We start from the raw sequence: 14,554 nt of genomic DNA on the forward strand, positions 1-14,554 counted from the left end.
AATTACCTGCATGTTTTCCTCAATGCTAGAAGGTGAACAAACTAGTGAAGTGGCAGTGCAGAAAGAAATTTAGGAAAACCTATCAATGTGCACCCTCTTGCCAAAAAGATGATTTTTCAATAAAAAACAATAGAAACTATCAAACTTCCTAAGTGATTTTGAATTAAAAGAAAAATAATAAAAACAAAACAAAACTGAACTTGTAGAGAAGTTGTGGCTTTTGGTTAATTACATAACAAAACAGTACTTTCTTTAGACAGAATTGCTATTTATTACTTCTAATAAAATTGTTTATTGGGGACCAAAAAATTTCTGCTTTTACTTCTGAGAAAAATGAGTGAAAGAGATCACTTTTCAAAAAAAAGAATTATTTTGTTTCCCTTTTATTTTAATAACAAGAAATTGTGAACAAAGTCTGTATGCTTTGGTGATTCCTACATCCTTTCTGTGTCCTTGCCTTAAGCCAGACTAGCAAATCAGAGTTAAATAAAATTTATCCCATTTCTTGTCATGGCAGATGAAACAGGAGCCACTGCCAGTTCTAGCGTTAACAGCCAGACTAAAATCAATGTGAAAAGAGTGGGAGTATTTTCATTCACCTGTGTAGGCACTAGGTGGTGATTAGGATCCACATCTATCCCAGGCTGGTCCCTGGTCCATATGTCTCCTTCCAAAGCTGTCCCTGTCATCTGTGTATCTTCTAGTACTGTGTCGAAATCACAGCAATATCTCACTTCTAACTTCATGTTGAATCAAACAAAACAAAAATTGCCCAAAGTGGAGAGCAGCACTGAGCCAAAGCCAGTCTCTCCAAGTGTGGAAACAACTAGCTCTATAACCCGGTGCCCTGCTTGGTGCAGTCTGTGTGTTGAGGGTGCTGGGGAAGGCTGAGCAGCAGAGGAGCTGAGAGTGCACTCTGCCACAAGGAACTGTATTTCCAAATGTTTGCTAACAGGGAGAAATTCTGCTTGCCCAAAAGAACTAAGAATGTTTTGAGTCTGAAGTGCTGTTTAAGAAGTTAAATTCCCTTCAGGTTCTGAGTATTCTCTTCACTGAATCTCATTTCCTAAGATGTGGTATACACACAAAAGGACTAGATGTTTATACATAGACTGGGAGCAATTCTAGTCTAGCACCACGTATGGCCTAATTGTCTAAAAGGTAGTTACAAACATGTGCAAGAATTTCTCCAGATTCCCTAAAACCTGTCTGTACCACTTGGATTTAAACAGAATAAGAATTTAAAAAGTGCAAATTCAAGGAAACTCAACTTTCAGCTTTCCACAACTCTGCAGAATGAAGTATCCAGGGGAGTTTCTCAGAGGAGTTTCAAAAGACTCAGAACTGCACATTCATATGTTTTTTCTATTTCAACCATGCCCTGAAGTCTTCACAAAAAACTGGGATCCTGCAGAGTCTGGTATTGAAGAACCTGACAGGAAGGTATAGCTCATACACTGTATTGTTCTGTCTGTCCAGTCTGTAATTAGCTGTTCAACTCACCTACTAGTACTTAATACACCAACAGGTTTTTTGATTCCTACATGTTTTTAGAATTGCCATGATTGCAGCAAAGGCTGTGTGAAAGAAATCCTAAGAAAAAATGAAGCCAAGTGTCCTTTTGAGCTCATTATCAAATCTCAGAGTAATACTAAAAGCTCTAAAATCTCACAGAACAATGATGTCAACAAAAATGTTCTGTAAACCCTTTACTGACTCTTTGTGGCTACTCATAAGAGTACAGAATGATGCATCATCATTTGTTATTGCTTGGATTTTAGAAGAACCCACAATGTGCTAAAAGCTTCTGCTGTGCAGGTAACAACACAGTCCTTATGCAGAAAAGAGGGAAAGGACTAAAAGAAGAGAAAAAGACAAAGCAAATAGTGTGAGATATTTTACTTATTCTTGAATAACTCCAATACTACCTGGACAATCTGTTACTTTTCTTTCCCATAGAGTCTAAGACACTTTCACTGGCCCCTTTTTCACTAGTATTCAATCTCTTTTTTCAACTTGTGTTCACTCGTGGGATAAATGAAACCAATAAGCAAAATGGATTAAATATCATGGTCTGAACTCCACTGAAATCAATAAAAGACTTTCTGCTAAGTCCAGTTGGCTGCAGACTATGGTTTAATGAGCCAGGTGCATTTAAGTGTCACCATTTCCTTTAAATTAATTTTAAATACAGATAAAGAAAATTATCATAATTGGCCCAGATTCTATTTCTGGGAAATCCAATCTGAACACTACAGACTGAAATACCTCCCTGAAAAGAGATGAGGTTTTTGTGCATGGGGAAGAAATGGGAATCAGACAAGCATATAGTTCTGCTGATACTATTAAACTTTGTGCAGTAATATTAGCTATCTGTCTCTGAATTCTTCAGTCTATTAACTGCTTGTCCCCATGCACTTCTAAAGCAATTACTACTTTCCTGACACTTTGAATTATTAATATTATATTTGTTATTAATACATTTCCAAATAGTGTCAAAACAAATTTGGTGTCCTTCATACAAAAAGTGAGGTGTGGGCTTTTACTGTCACCAGTGGAGCCCTTTGCTGTGTTTGTGATTTGAAGTGTAGCATTGATACCAGCACAAATACCAACAGCAATGCTGCTGATAATTGTTGTGATGGGCAAGTGTCACATCTGACAAGTGAGAGTAGACCTTAGCTCTGCACATAGAAGAGCACATTATTTAATGAGTTATTTCATGTACTCTGTGAGGCTGCAAAATCATAACTGAGCTGCATGGAGAAAATGTGCATCACCTCTGCATGCACTCTATGGAAATCCTTCAAAAGACAGGAAGAAGCTTTAAGATCCTTAGGACTAAGGGAATTTCTGAACTAATAGAACAAGTAAAAAAGGCATGTCATCCTATCTCATTCTCATTCTGGCTAAAAACCACTAGAAACTCAAAAAGACTGGATCCTTGCCACCTTCCTTTCCTGCCTGGAAGTACTATAGGCCAGTCAGTCCACATCATAAAATATATTTTCTCAGAAAGATCAGAAACAGACATGAATGTCTGCAGTCCTTTGGGAATCAGAATTATATCTGACAGATTTTCCTCTAAAACAATCTATGTGTGGTGTGCTAGGAATCAGATATCTTATTTACTTTTTTCTTTATGGAGACAGGAGGTTACCAATATGCTTTTTACTTTTCAGCTTGATCATCTTTATTTCTTGTTTTTTGCACCAACAATGATATTTTTACTCAGTCTACATCTAGAATAAAAATTCCTGTATGACTTCACTTCAAACCATGACCAGGATGAATGATGGATTCTCATATTGCCAATAACATACACAGATTAACATATCTATCAAATGTCATATTAAGATCCTACAAATAATAGTTTTTTCTTCTTGTCACTCATAAAGCCAGCAACTATGGTTTTGTATTAGTAAGTGTTCTTCCTCTCCTCCTCTGCATGCTCCTCATCTCCTTTTGCTTTGGTGGGACAGGCACAAAAGTCTGAAGGCACAAACCATTCAATTTTGCACTCTCTTCTGTCTCATTCTGGAAAATGCATCAAGATGCATTTTGCACCTTGGACCTTCTGTCTATCTCATCTGAGGATCATTCCAGCTGGGAAACAATGACTCTTATAGAGAAAGAGAAATTGAATGTTCTATATGTGGAATATAGGGGATATAACAATATTAGCCCACTGTCACTGTTAAGTCCCCTTGCCTTTTTGAACAGATAGAGTCAGTGTCTATCTGGGATGGATGACTCAAGCTCAGTGGGTGTGCAGATGACAGTTCAGGCTTATGTGCACAAAACACCTTTTATTCCATGATTCAGTTCATCTCCGGTCTGCCAGTGTAGCTGTGGCTGCAGATTCTGTCACATCCTTCCCCTTAGATGATTTCCCCTTATGAGGTCATGCTGCTTCTGTTTAAAAAGAGATATCACAGAGAGATGTCTTCACTCTTTCTGAAGTCCCATCTTGGCCTGTGTTTGCTCTTAAAGTCCTCACAAACTGTAAAAAGGGCTTCAATTTTCAGAAAAACTTGTGCATGCAGGAATCCACTCTGGAAACAGGAGGCAGTGCCATCTTTATCTTGACCAGTCACAGCAGTCTCACACGGGCTCCAGGTAGTCTCTGTCATTGCAAGGCAATTGCTGACAACCATTCAGTGAATTTATGGTCAAATAGGAGATGGCCACTGAAGTCACCGGGGCTGATTCATGGTAAGACTGGTGGCCAGTCACTGATTTGTCCTTTAATGAGTCAAACCAGTTTCAGCCAGAAGGTGGTTTGTAATTCAAGGCTAGCCTGCAGAGGGAAATCTTCAAAACTTCTCAGTCATCATTTTTTAGGCTACTAGTGTCATCTTTAACAGCAGTGAAGGAACTTCTATGTTAAATATTATGGCATTAAGCAGAAACTTCTTATTTAAAGATGCTTGCCTTGTAAGCTGCAGGCAAGGGGTTTGCCAGTGGTATCTGGTACTCCCATGACTGACCAGGAATATAACCCTGTAGACAGATGTCCCACAGACAAGTATTGAATTACCCTACTACCGTCTGCCTTTTTAATGAAACATTCGCAACTTTGGGACCAGACAAATTTTATCCATGATTACTTCAACACAGGTCATATGAAGAAAGTAAGCTGAAAGACAGAAATATGTTTTGGTATTACTTTTAATTCCAGAAAAATACATCTATGCTAACCAGAGAGGTGCCACCCAGGGAGATGTTCACATCACGTGGGAGTTCATACACCAAACACAAGAATAATGGGCTCACATTATGAGTGCCAATGAAGCACTCTTCACTTTCACTCTTTCATGCCAAGGACTAAAAGCACTGGCTCTTCAATGGTAAAGCTGAAGCTACACCATTCCTTATCTGCAAAGGTTTACTCCTGTGGGATTTTTCATAGATTATATCACTGATTCATCAAACAATCTGTTTAGCTTTCTCCTTTTCATGTTATAGTAAAGGGCTTAGCCTTTTTCTCCTCACACGGGCAAAACTCATAATTTGCATGTCTACGTATATGGCACCATTGCTCTGCAGAGCATTTTCATCCTGCTTCTGATGAAGCACTAAACAGAAAACGCTTCTCTGAAACAAATGAGTACTGGCTTGGTTATAAGAAGTGACATTTCAGTCTACCCTGGAAAATAGACCAAGAGTCAGTCTAGTGTCAAAAAAATAGCAAACTGCATGCCTATATGAAAGGTTTTTAGTTTTGTTTTCCTTCAGTGGTAGGCAAGCTGGCTGAAAGTTTATCTCCACCATGAAAAAGGCCTCTATTTTGTCTTATTAAATGAAAGCTGAGCTTATCACTGACATCACAGGCTAGCCCTAATGGCTCTTACAATGGCCTTAATGGCCAGCCTGAGAGACTCCCTGGGCCACATTCTCAGGCCCTGTAAACTAATGAACAATCAGACCCTGCATTTTTAGTACTTCTTTTCCTCCACATGCCATTTTCCACCCAATAGTAAGCTACAACATATTTTCCACCCAATAGTGAGCATACAACATCTGAGATTTGGCCCCACAATTTTCATACAGTTATTCATTTTTAAACAAGTTCCTGCTTGAAATCTCCAACATCCAGGTTCAGAAGGCCAGATTCAAGGTGTTCATGAGTATAGCCTGAGCTTCCTACTCACCTTTGCCTACACCTGTTTGTAGGGCTGCGCCTGAGTGTGATTTAGGAATTTTCTCCAACAGCTTATCATTGGTTTTGTGGAACCCAAATTACCTTCATTTTCTTTGAATTTTATGGAAAGGAAATAAAACACAATAAAATATTGTTCCCAAAAGAGCAGTTGTGTAGTATAATCTGCATTTCTCTTCTATTTCAGGCTGCCTCATGAGGACAGTATGTTGCTGAGGTTATACAGCTATAATCATCATGTATTTATGCAAAATAAGAACTATGTGATAGTGCAACATTAAACATGACAAGATTATTTTCAAAAGGAGAATACAAATGAACAGAAGCCTTTTCTTCTAGTACTTCCTTTTTGTAGGAGTTCAAAGAGAAGCTTTAGCCGAACACCAGCATGTGTCCATTTCTTTATTGCTTTACCAGTGTTGACAGACTATGGCATTTAGTGTCTTTGCATATCTATCAAATATATAAATTTTTAGGTCACAAAATGCTCTTTGTGAGAAACTCAAATAAGCTCTAAAAGGATCTGTATTTTACAAACACACAGTGGTCAAGCATTCAAGAGGTTATAGCTGGAACCAACCACACTAAAACTATTGTTTGGATGGATAACCCATGTGTGCAGTATCTCCTAAAAATATCAAACTCCCTTAGCTTCCAATCAGTTACAGAACAGAGCACTTGACAGTTATCTTACTCCCTAAAAGCTCTTCCTGTACAGGGAAGGAGGAGGACCAGACTGCCAGATTCACTGGTTCCCACCTGTGCTGGCTCTGGGGACAGGGAAACACCCCTCTCTGCTCCCTAGCTCGGGATGTGGGTGCAGGTCCACACTACTCTTTTGTAGGTACAATGGAGATGCTGCCTTGTCCTTGTTGGAGCATAACAACATGTAGGACCACAAGGGCACCTCCCAATTTAGATAGTTTTGTAGTGCTGCAGAACATCAGAGCAGGTGTGCTGAACAAGGTCCAAACCCATCCTGCCTGCTATCCCACTCTGGCAGTGACAGGTGGCTGCCTGGGGCAGTACAGAGGAAGGTGGAGGCATGCATTGATATTTCCCCAAACACACTCCACCAGCTGAACCTCAGAGGCCTCCTGTGCCAAGTTTGCTTTCTAGGTGTTTCCATTCCTAGATTTATCTTCCTTGTTCATTCTCTCCTAGAATCTAAGAGAGCTCTGAGCACCAAAAACATCCAGCAAGCAGCAGCAAGTTCCCCTCCTTGGTTACATACAGTGAGAAAATGTAATTTTTTTTCTTTGTATTCAGCTTACATTTCACTCATTTTGGTGAGCCACTATTTTTTTACTGGGATGAAATGGTGAGGAAATCATCCTTATGTACCATCTCAACAACACTCAAAATTTCTTAAACACTTCTCCTACCCCTCTAGAATTTTTCCCTTTCCACAGTGTTGTCACCTATTTCATTTTCTTCTCACCTCCATGGAAGCTTTATACTCCTTTGGTTATCCTTTTTGCTCCTTTCTAATTTTTTTCCTCTTTTTTCTGACACCTGTTTTCATATGGGGAAGAACAGAACTGCTTTTGTAAGTAGAATATAAAATCTGCCAGGCCTCAATGCTCCTGAGAACAGAAAGTGAGGAATCAGCCCTTGTACAAGTCTCAACATCTCCATACAGGTTCTGTCTGAATCTGTTATCTTATGTTTCCAAAAGCAGTAGTTATGCAACAGATTTGGTTGCCTTTAGTCAGGCGTAACGTGATTCCTGAATGTATATTACTCCACACACCCAAGAAACCAGACTGAGACACCACATTATAATTTTTCATGTTGCAAAGCCAGTTTAAAAGCAGTCTTCCCCACCTGTGTTGGTAATCAGATGTGGCAATTCAACTCTCTGGATGACCATACTAAAAATTGGTTGAGTGGAATGATCTAAGCTAACAGACACTCTCTCCCACCCTTCTTCACATATTATTTTTCTTTGTTTATTAGCCTGCATCACTCCAGCTGTCAGCAGCAATACCAATGACACCATTACCCTTGCTGAAGGACTGATTAATTCCCCCACCAGAGGTGGGGTAGCAGAGAAAGGAATGAGCAGGTGAGAAGGAAAAAAGGGGATGAAACTTCTTAAATTGACTTCCCACCAGCAAAATCCTTATGTTAAACCATGGTCTCAGAGGTGATGGGTAGCTGCACTGATTTTATTAATTGTGGTTTTCTCAGGGAGGGATTCTACAGATGGGGGTGGGGGGGGGGGATTTGGGGAGTTCTTGGGTGAAAAAGTTTTATGTTTGTGCAGGCAGTGATGCTCTGAATTCTTTGTGGTTTCTCAGGTAAAGGCCCACTGCCCAAAGCAGCTGCCTTACAACATCAACAACACAGCATACCCCTCTATCTCCCCCTTAACAATAAAAGTAAATGAGCAGATTGACAGATAGAGCATGGAAAGATGGATAATATGGGGATGTTAAGGAGCAGTGAAATTGGAGGCTGCTTTTGGGACAGCAATCAGAGTTTTTAAAGTACCAGTCAGGAGGTTTAAAAAGATAGCACTGGAGAAAGCAAAACAGGAAAATGCAATTCCAAACTCCCAGTGACACATTTAAGTAGATTCTGCCCTCTTTAAACTTCGGATTTGCTGCAGTTTACATCACTAATCCTCACATTCCTTAAATGCCAATCTGGCCTCTCAAGGGGGCACTTGGGCAGGGAGGTGGTCTGGGACTTGCCATTCCCGATAAGCAGCAAGTACTTGCACAGATATTGGATCCAGTGTGCCTTTGTGGCTGTCAGACAAACAGCAGCAAGTCCTCAACCTAATGTGCTCAGCCAGGTCCTCTCCAAGTGCCAACCTTTACCTCAACTGAAACGAATTTATGCCAGGGAAGTTCTGGTCAGATAAGTTTCCAGTTTCCTCAAAAATTCTTCAGTATACAAACAATATTTTGAAACACTTCACTCTCAGAAGATGGTTGAGCTATTTTCTGGCATTTTTCATGAAAATTTCTGTCACAGTTTAATCTGATTTTTTTTTTTAATTTTCATGTATAGCATATATATCACATTTTTTTGAATTTAAAAAAAAGTCACAGAACTGCTAGCTCATTATTTATTTCAATACAAAAGCTCTCAGTATAGGCACATACAGAATCAGTTTATCTATAGGAATATTCATGTTAATACTAGACAATATCAAAAGAAATTAAAGAAAGAACACTTAAAGGTAGCCTTAACACTCCTTTATAACCTACCAAGCTAAAATTGCAGTGAACTTTGATTTGTTAAGAAATTTTAATAACCAAATATTTTCCTTGCAAGCACATGTTCTTTGAGGAAATATATCAGGTTTAAAGAGTTTGTGTTAAAAAAAAGACATCTTAAACAAAGGTTAAAAATTACACCATGAAAAATGAGATCTTTCTGGAGACCAGGTAACTAAATATCACAGGAACATGTTATCTTCATGGAGAAAATCTGAGTTTTAAGTGAAACCAGAGGGGAGCGGGTCAGGCGGCGTGACCCTGCAGGCATGCTAAACGAGCCTAACTCCATTTCAGACTCGTCAGTGACTGCTGCAGCGAGGTGCTTGAAATGGGGCTCTGTAGCTCGACAGTATTGTTTTTCCGTCTCCATTTTTCACAGGGAGCCCAGATGAAACCTCAGCACAGAAAAATATAAGTATTTGCACTTAGATTTTTTTTTTTTCCTCTTCTGGAATTAACTATCTGAATGTTTGGTGTTTTGATAAATCACTGCAGCCACTGTGCATTAGTATCTGTTCATGCTGATTAGTTCAATTAGATCTAAAAGTCTGCATTAGTTGTTGTAGTTAGTAGATTTTAAATTATAAATTTATTCTTATATATTTTAATAACCTTTATGTTTCTTTATTCCTACATGTTTCTCATATTTGTATTTTATTTGGTTTTCTTTTACTTTGTGGTTAGTACGATTTATTCCTTCATTTTGAAAGTTTTTTCCTAAAGTTTATTTTAGTTACTTATTTTATAGTTATTTGCCTTTCTTTTTTCTGTTTTATGTCAAATCTGCCTAGAGTTAGGGAAGGAATCTTTTAAAAACAGTGTTTGTAGCTCAAAACAAATATTTATTTTAAACATTTATTTTATTTGTAGCCATCTGTGGGACTGAAGTAAAACAATAAATTGTATACAATACCTGAATGTAATTTTCCAGAGTTCACTGTTAGCTTTGCCAAGATTTTGAGGATATTACTCTTTTTTTTTTTTCAAATTGCTTTATGAACGTAGCAAAAGACCAAAGACACTTTATAGCACATTAAAATGTTTTAAATTTAGATGTACATCAACATCTATCTTTGTTGTATGTGTCTTGTGAAGAAAAGTTATGAGAAGAGAGAGTGAGCATAGGTAGTCAGAGCAGCCTGCTGCGTTGTACACATGGGTGCAGATGTAAGGCTGGATACAAACCCATGTGGCCAGGAATTCTACATTTTGCAGAAGACAACTGCAAAAATGGAGTCACTGTGTTTTACTAAAGGCACCTCTAAGGTGTAGGAGAGAGTCTCTAAGAGAATTTAGAGCTGTTGGGGTTGCAGCAAGGTAGCAGCTCAAGGCAGGAATGGGATGAGATCAGCAAAAAATTGTCAAAAGGATTCTTTCACAGTGATAAGTTGATTATTTGCTTTGAGTTCTTTATGCTGCTGTTCCAAGTGACTGCAAGCCAATTGAAAAAAAAAAAAAAAAACAACCAAAACTGGGTTCTGTTCCATTTTCTACTCTGGCTCATGGATCTAAAAATCCTCGGTCCAAAGCAACCAAATGTCAGTTCTCATAAGAAAGCCAGTTGCCAGATGTTGTAACAATTGATGGTCCAGATGACAGAGGTCACCATTTGTTTTGGGCAGCTGTCCTTCAGTGAGCAGTGCCCCGGAGGATGGCGGGCAGACGCCAGATGGTCCTGGGTGGGTGCTCTGGCAGCTCCAGGGCCACAGGCTCTTGGCAGGGTCTGGGGGGACACAGCAGATTCCCAGAAAGATATCAGTCACGGGAGGTGGGATTTAAATCAGAACCTTTGAAGTCGATATAAGTTAATATGAATGAATTTGAGGCCAAGTATGATAACTGCTGCCACGAAGGGATGGCAGTAGCAAAGCTCTGCCATCTCACAGATCAACTAAACACCCAAATCATTAAGCTTTCCTGTGACCTGTATATCCTAGGTCAAATTCATATTGAGACTACAAAGCCCATAGGCTAAATTATGTATTTGAGGATCCAGCTAATCAGTCTTGCCTAATAAAATTACAAGGAAATGCATGTTCCAAGCTGACATCACCATAGACAAAGTGCATGTAAAAGTGCACTGTAAAACAATGAGTCTAGTGCTCTCCTCTCTAGCCTCAAACTGGGATGACTGGAGGGGAATCTGATAGAGAAGCTGTAAAATCATTAGTTGAAAAGAGAAGGTGAATAGGTAGCAATTGGTCACTGTCTTTTCGATGCAAGAGTTAAGAGTCATCAAAGGGAAACAAGAAGGGCTGCAATTCATGATAAACCAAAGGAAAAACTTCCTCACAAGTGTTGGTGTATGCTGCAGGACTGCTTGCCACAGGATAAGGATGGGACTAGAGGTTGATTAGTGGTCAGGAGTGGCTAAGTCCATTGCAGGCAAATCTGTTAAGGGTGCCTGAATACAAAAAATTGTGTGTTTTCCTTGTGCTTATATTCTTGTTCAATTTATTTATTATTGACTATGTCAGGTACAGGCTGGTGAGTTTGGTAGTTATTTGGCTGAGCCACTGTGGTCATTCCCAAGGTCTCACCTTCAATACTGTACAATCATAGAAATTTGGAGAGAGAATGCCTCTATTAAAAAGGGTCCATATGAGGTATCCTATCCAGATTAGCTCAGCCTAAGGAAAATGTCATATGGCCTCCTAGATGACTTTCAGAAGGTCTTTGCAGATGTGGTGATTTTCAGCTTTGCCCCCTCCTAGCAGGAAAACAGGCTGTAATGGAATAAACACAAGCTCATAAGAAAGAGATTTGCTTTAGTTCCTTATCTTTTCTGGCTGTGTAGAAGTAATCCATCAGCCACTAGAAGCCTCAGGTTGAAAATCAGCAGTTACCATCCTTGGGAGGTGGATTGCAGTCCTGGTCCCCATTCTTGCATTCCTTTATTTTCCTGGGTAAAGCTTAGCAGTCATGTGCCATAATCTCATGCTTGCTGCATGGCAGTTTCCAAGGAAACTCGCAGGCTGCACATGCTAGGAGTGATCCTGAGGGGATGTCAGCTACAATTGCTTTGGTGGAAGGTTTGCTTGGAGTTGAAGCTTACACAAAGTAGAGGCTGGGTTTGCCTTCCCAGACTGGGAATTGAGTGTTGGAATGTATTTAAAACAAACATGTATTTTTTTCCAGAGAGATGCAGGATTAATTTAATTTCTTTAGTGTATTTTTAGTGTATTTTTTTCAAACCATGTTCTACCTATTTCTGTAGCCTAATATTTGTGATCTGTGAAAGCTTGATTGCTTCATTGAAACTGTTTTGTGAAGACTATTTAATTTAAAATGGCAATACCTAAGAAGGGTAAAAAGTGGATTAGAAAAAGACAAGCTAAATAAAATAACTTATTTTCCTGGAAAGCATAAGCATTTGAAAAAATTTTCTATGTTATAAAGGAAAAAAAAAAATAGCTTAGAAGACAAGACAAAGGTCCAGCCTGCTAATGAGAGTTGCACCTTTTATCTGCATATTACATGCATCCAGTACTACCTGAGTAGGCTGAATGTTACCAGGCTGCTGCTTTTCAGCCTCTGAGATGAAGCCTGCCCATACTACACAGTTTCTGCACACCCAAATAGCATGATCTAGATTTATAGGGATATTTGTGAAAGTGTCTGTCCATGTACATACTGTTCACTTACTCATTTGTCCTGAAGTTATACAGAACACATATTTGGGGAGAAGATTATAGAATTGTTTTTCTCCTTTTCTTCTTTTTTCTTTTATTTTCTTGTTGTTGTTGTTGCTTTTGTTTTGTTTTGAGATCATGGGCAAACACTCATTTTGGCCCCCCAAATCAGTGATTTGTGAAAAACAAGGACTGTGACAAAGAAAACAGAGTACATGTCTCTTCTGGCTTCTAAATGCTGGAGGAATGTTTGAAAGAAATCAGTGTATAATTTAATAAAGATTTTTATTGTCCTTCAAGAACTGAATCTCACACCATAAAGCACCAGGGTTTAAATCCAAATGCTTCTTTCTGCCATGCACTTTGAGACACTGAACAGAAAAGCATGGTGATGGTGAGGAAGTCATGAACAGAAGGGAGAAGGTCAAAACTTGTGTCTTCTTATTCTAAAACAGAAAAGTAACAAAAAGAAATTAACCCCAGCCAACTCCCTGCTCTGCATTAAAATACACAGAAGAGAAAATAAAGGTTGGAAGATTAGAAAGCTACTAGATGTTACCAGTTATTTTAAACTGTTTTAAATTAGTTAGGAAATCAGTGCCATTTTATCACACAAAATATACAGTAGAGGCAGCAACACATCCCTAATTTTACCAAAATGCATTTGTTTCATAACAAAAATATGTATAAGAAGGAATGCGTATCCAATCTGGAAGCATGTTAGCATTTAACACTCTTTTCATCTCTGTGAAAATACTCCCCTTCTGGTATCTTGCCAAGAATGAGAGATTTTGACAGGCTGACTTCTTCCAGGGATACACTTCATGCCTAAACCCAGCTTCAGCTATGTCTCTTTTTCTACTGAATAGTAGCTGGCGTGTGATTTTCAGGTTGCTTTTTTTCAGGGTTTTGGGGGTTTTTCTTTTTATTTTTTTTCAAGTGGAAATAATTTTTTGCTTTTGAACAAGAACGCTGTAATATGTTATCTTGCAAATCTGAGCTCATCATGTATTTGGTAGCTACACATGTATAGATAGTCTGCACACTTTCAATCTATAAACAGTGACAGAAAACACACTCCATTTGTAAGCTTCTGCAATGCAAAATGTAACATGGAACAAAAAAAAAAAGGAAAAAAATCTCTCCTTTGTGACATTTCCTCCCATTTACAACACCAAGATAAAAAAATAAATTGACAAACAGGAAGTTGCTTCAAAATTATAGCTCCTTCTATGAAGCTGACATTCTTGGATGCCTGCTCTCTTTGAAGAAGAATAATTGAACAGGCTCTAGTTACAGGGGCCAAGCCTTTTGAAAGCAGAGCTCTCTAGGTGAAGGTTATTCTTTACTCAGGGGTTAATCAGGGACCTGGATTTCAGTCTCTATAATGCTGCCATGAGGAAAGGATTGAAAACAAATTCCTCACTTCAGAGCTGCTCAAGATTTCAGTCTCCAATGTTGATTGGCACTGATAAGAGCATCTCTGGTTTTCTTTCTCTCTTTAATGAAAGCATAATCGATTATATTTTAACTATTTGCTATTAGCTTCTACCTCTAGATAGTCTAATGATCTATGAAATATCAAATGCTTTCTCAAATCTCTTAATTCAGCAAGTCACTCTAACATGTGTGATCTCAAAACCTGTGAGCTGCTCACACTTGCGGTGTGTTGATGCTGCAGTGTTACAGATGAAGATAATGGGAAAATCTGACAACATAAAAAAGTCCTTGTATTGCAGCCTGAGCCCAGACTTCTATTCTCTGACATATGGAATGATCTGAAAGTCAACCTCCACTTCAGGAACCCAGAGTGGTGAAAATGCTCATCATACACAAAGAAACAAGAAAGAAGAAAACAGTTGAGATGGATCAGAAATAGCCAAATAATCTGGTGACAGAAAGTGAACCAAAATAGAGTTGAATGTACTGTGGGAGATCATGTGGGAGGGAAATCTGGGTTTTGGTCCCATGTCTAGGAGGGGATGAAGTGAGGAAAGGTACTCTCACACCAGTAATTTGAAATGTGC

The sequence above is a fragment of the Serinus canaria genome, chromosome 3 (assembly GCF_022539315.1).
Source record: "Serinus canaria isolate serCan28SL12 chromosome 3, serCan2020, whole genome shotgun sequence".
NCBI classification, from domain to species: domain Eukaryota; kingdom Metazoa; phylum Chordata; class Aves; order Passeriformes; family Fringillidae; genus Serinus; species Serinus canaria.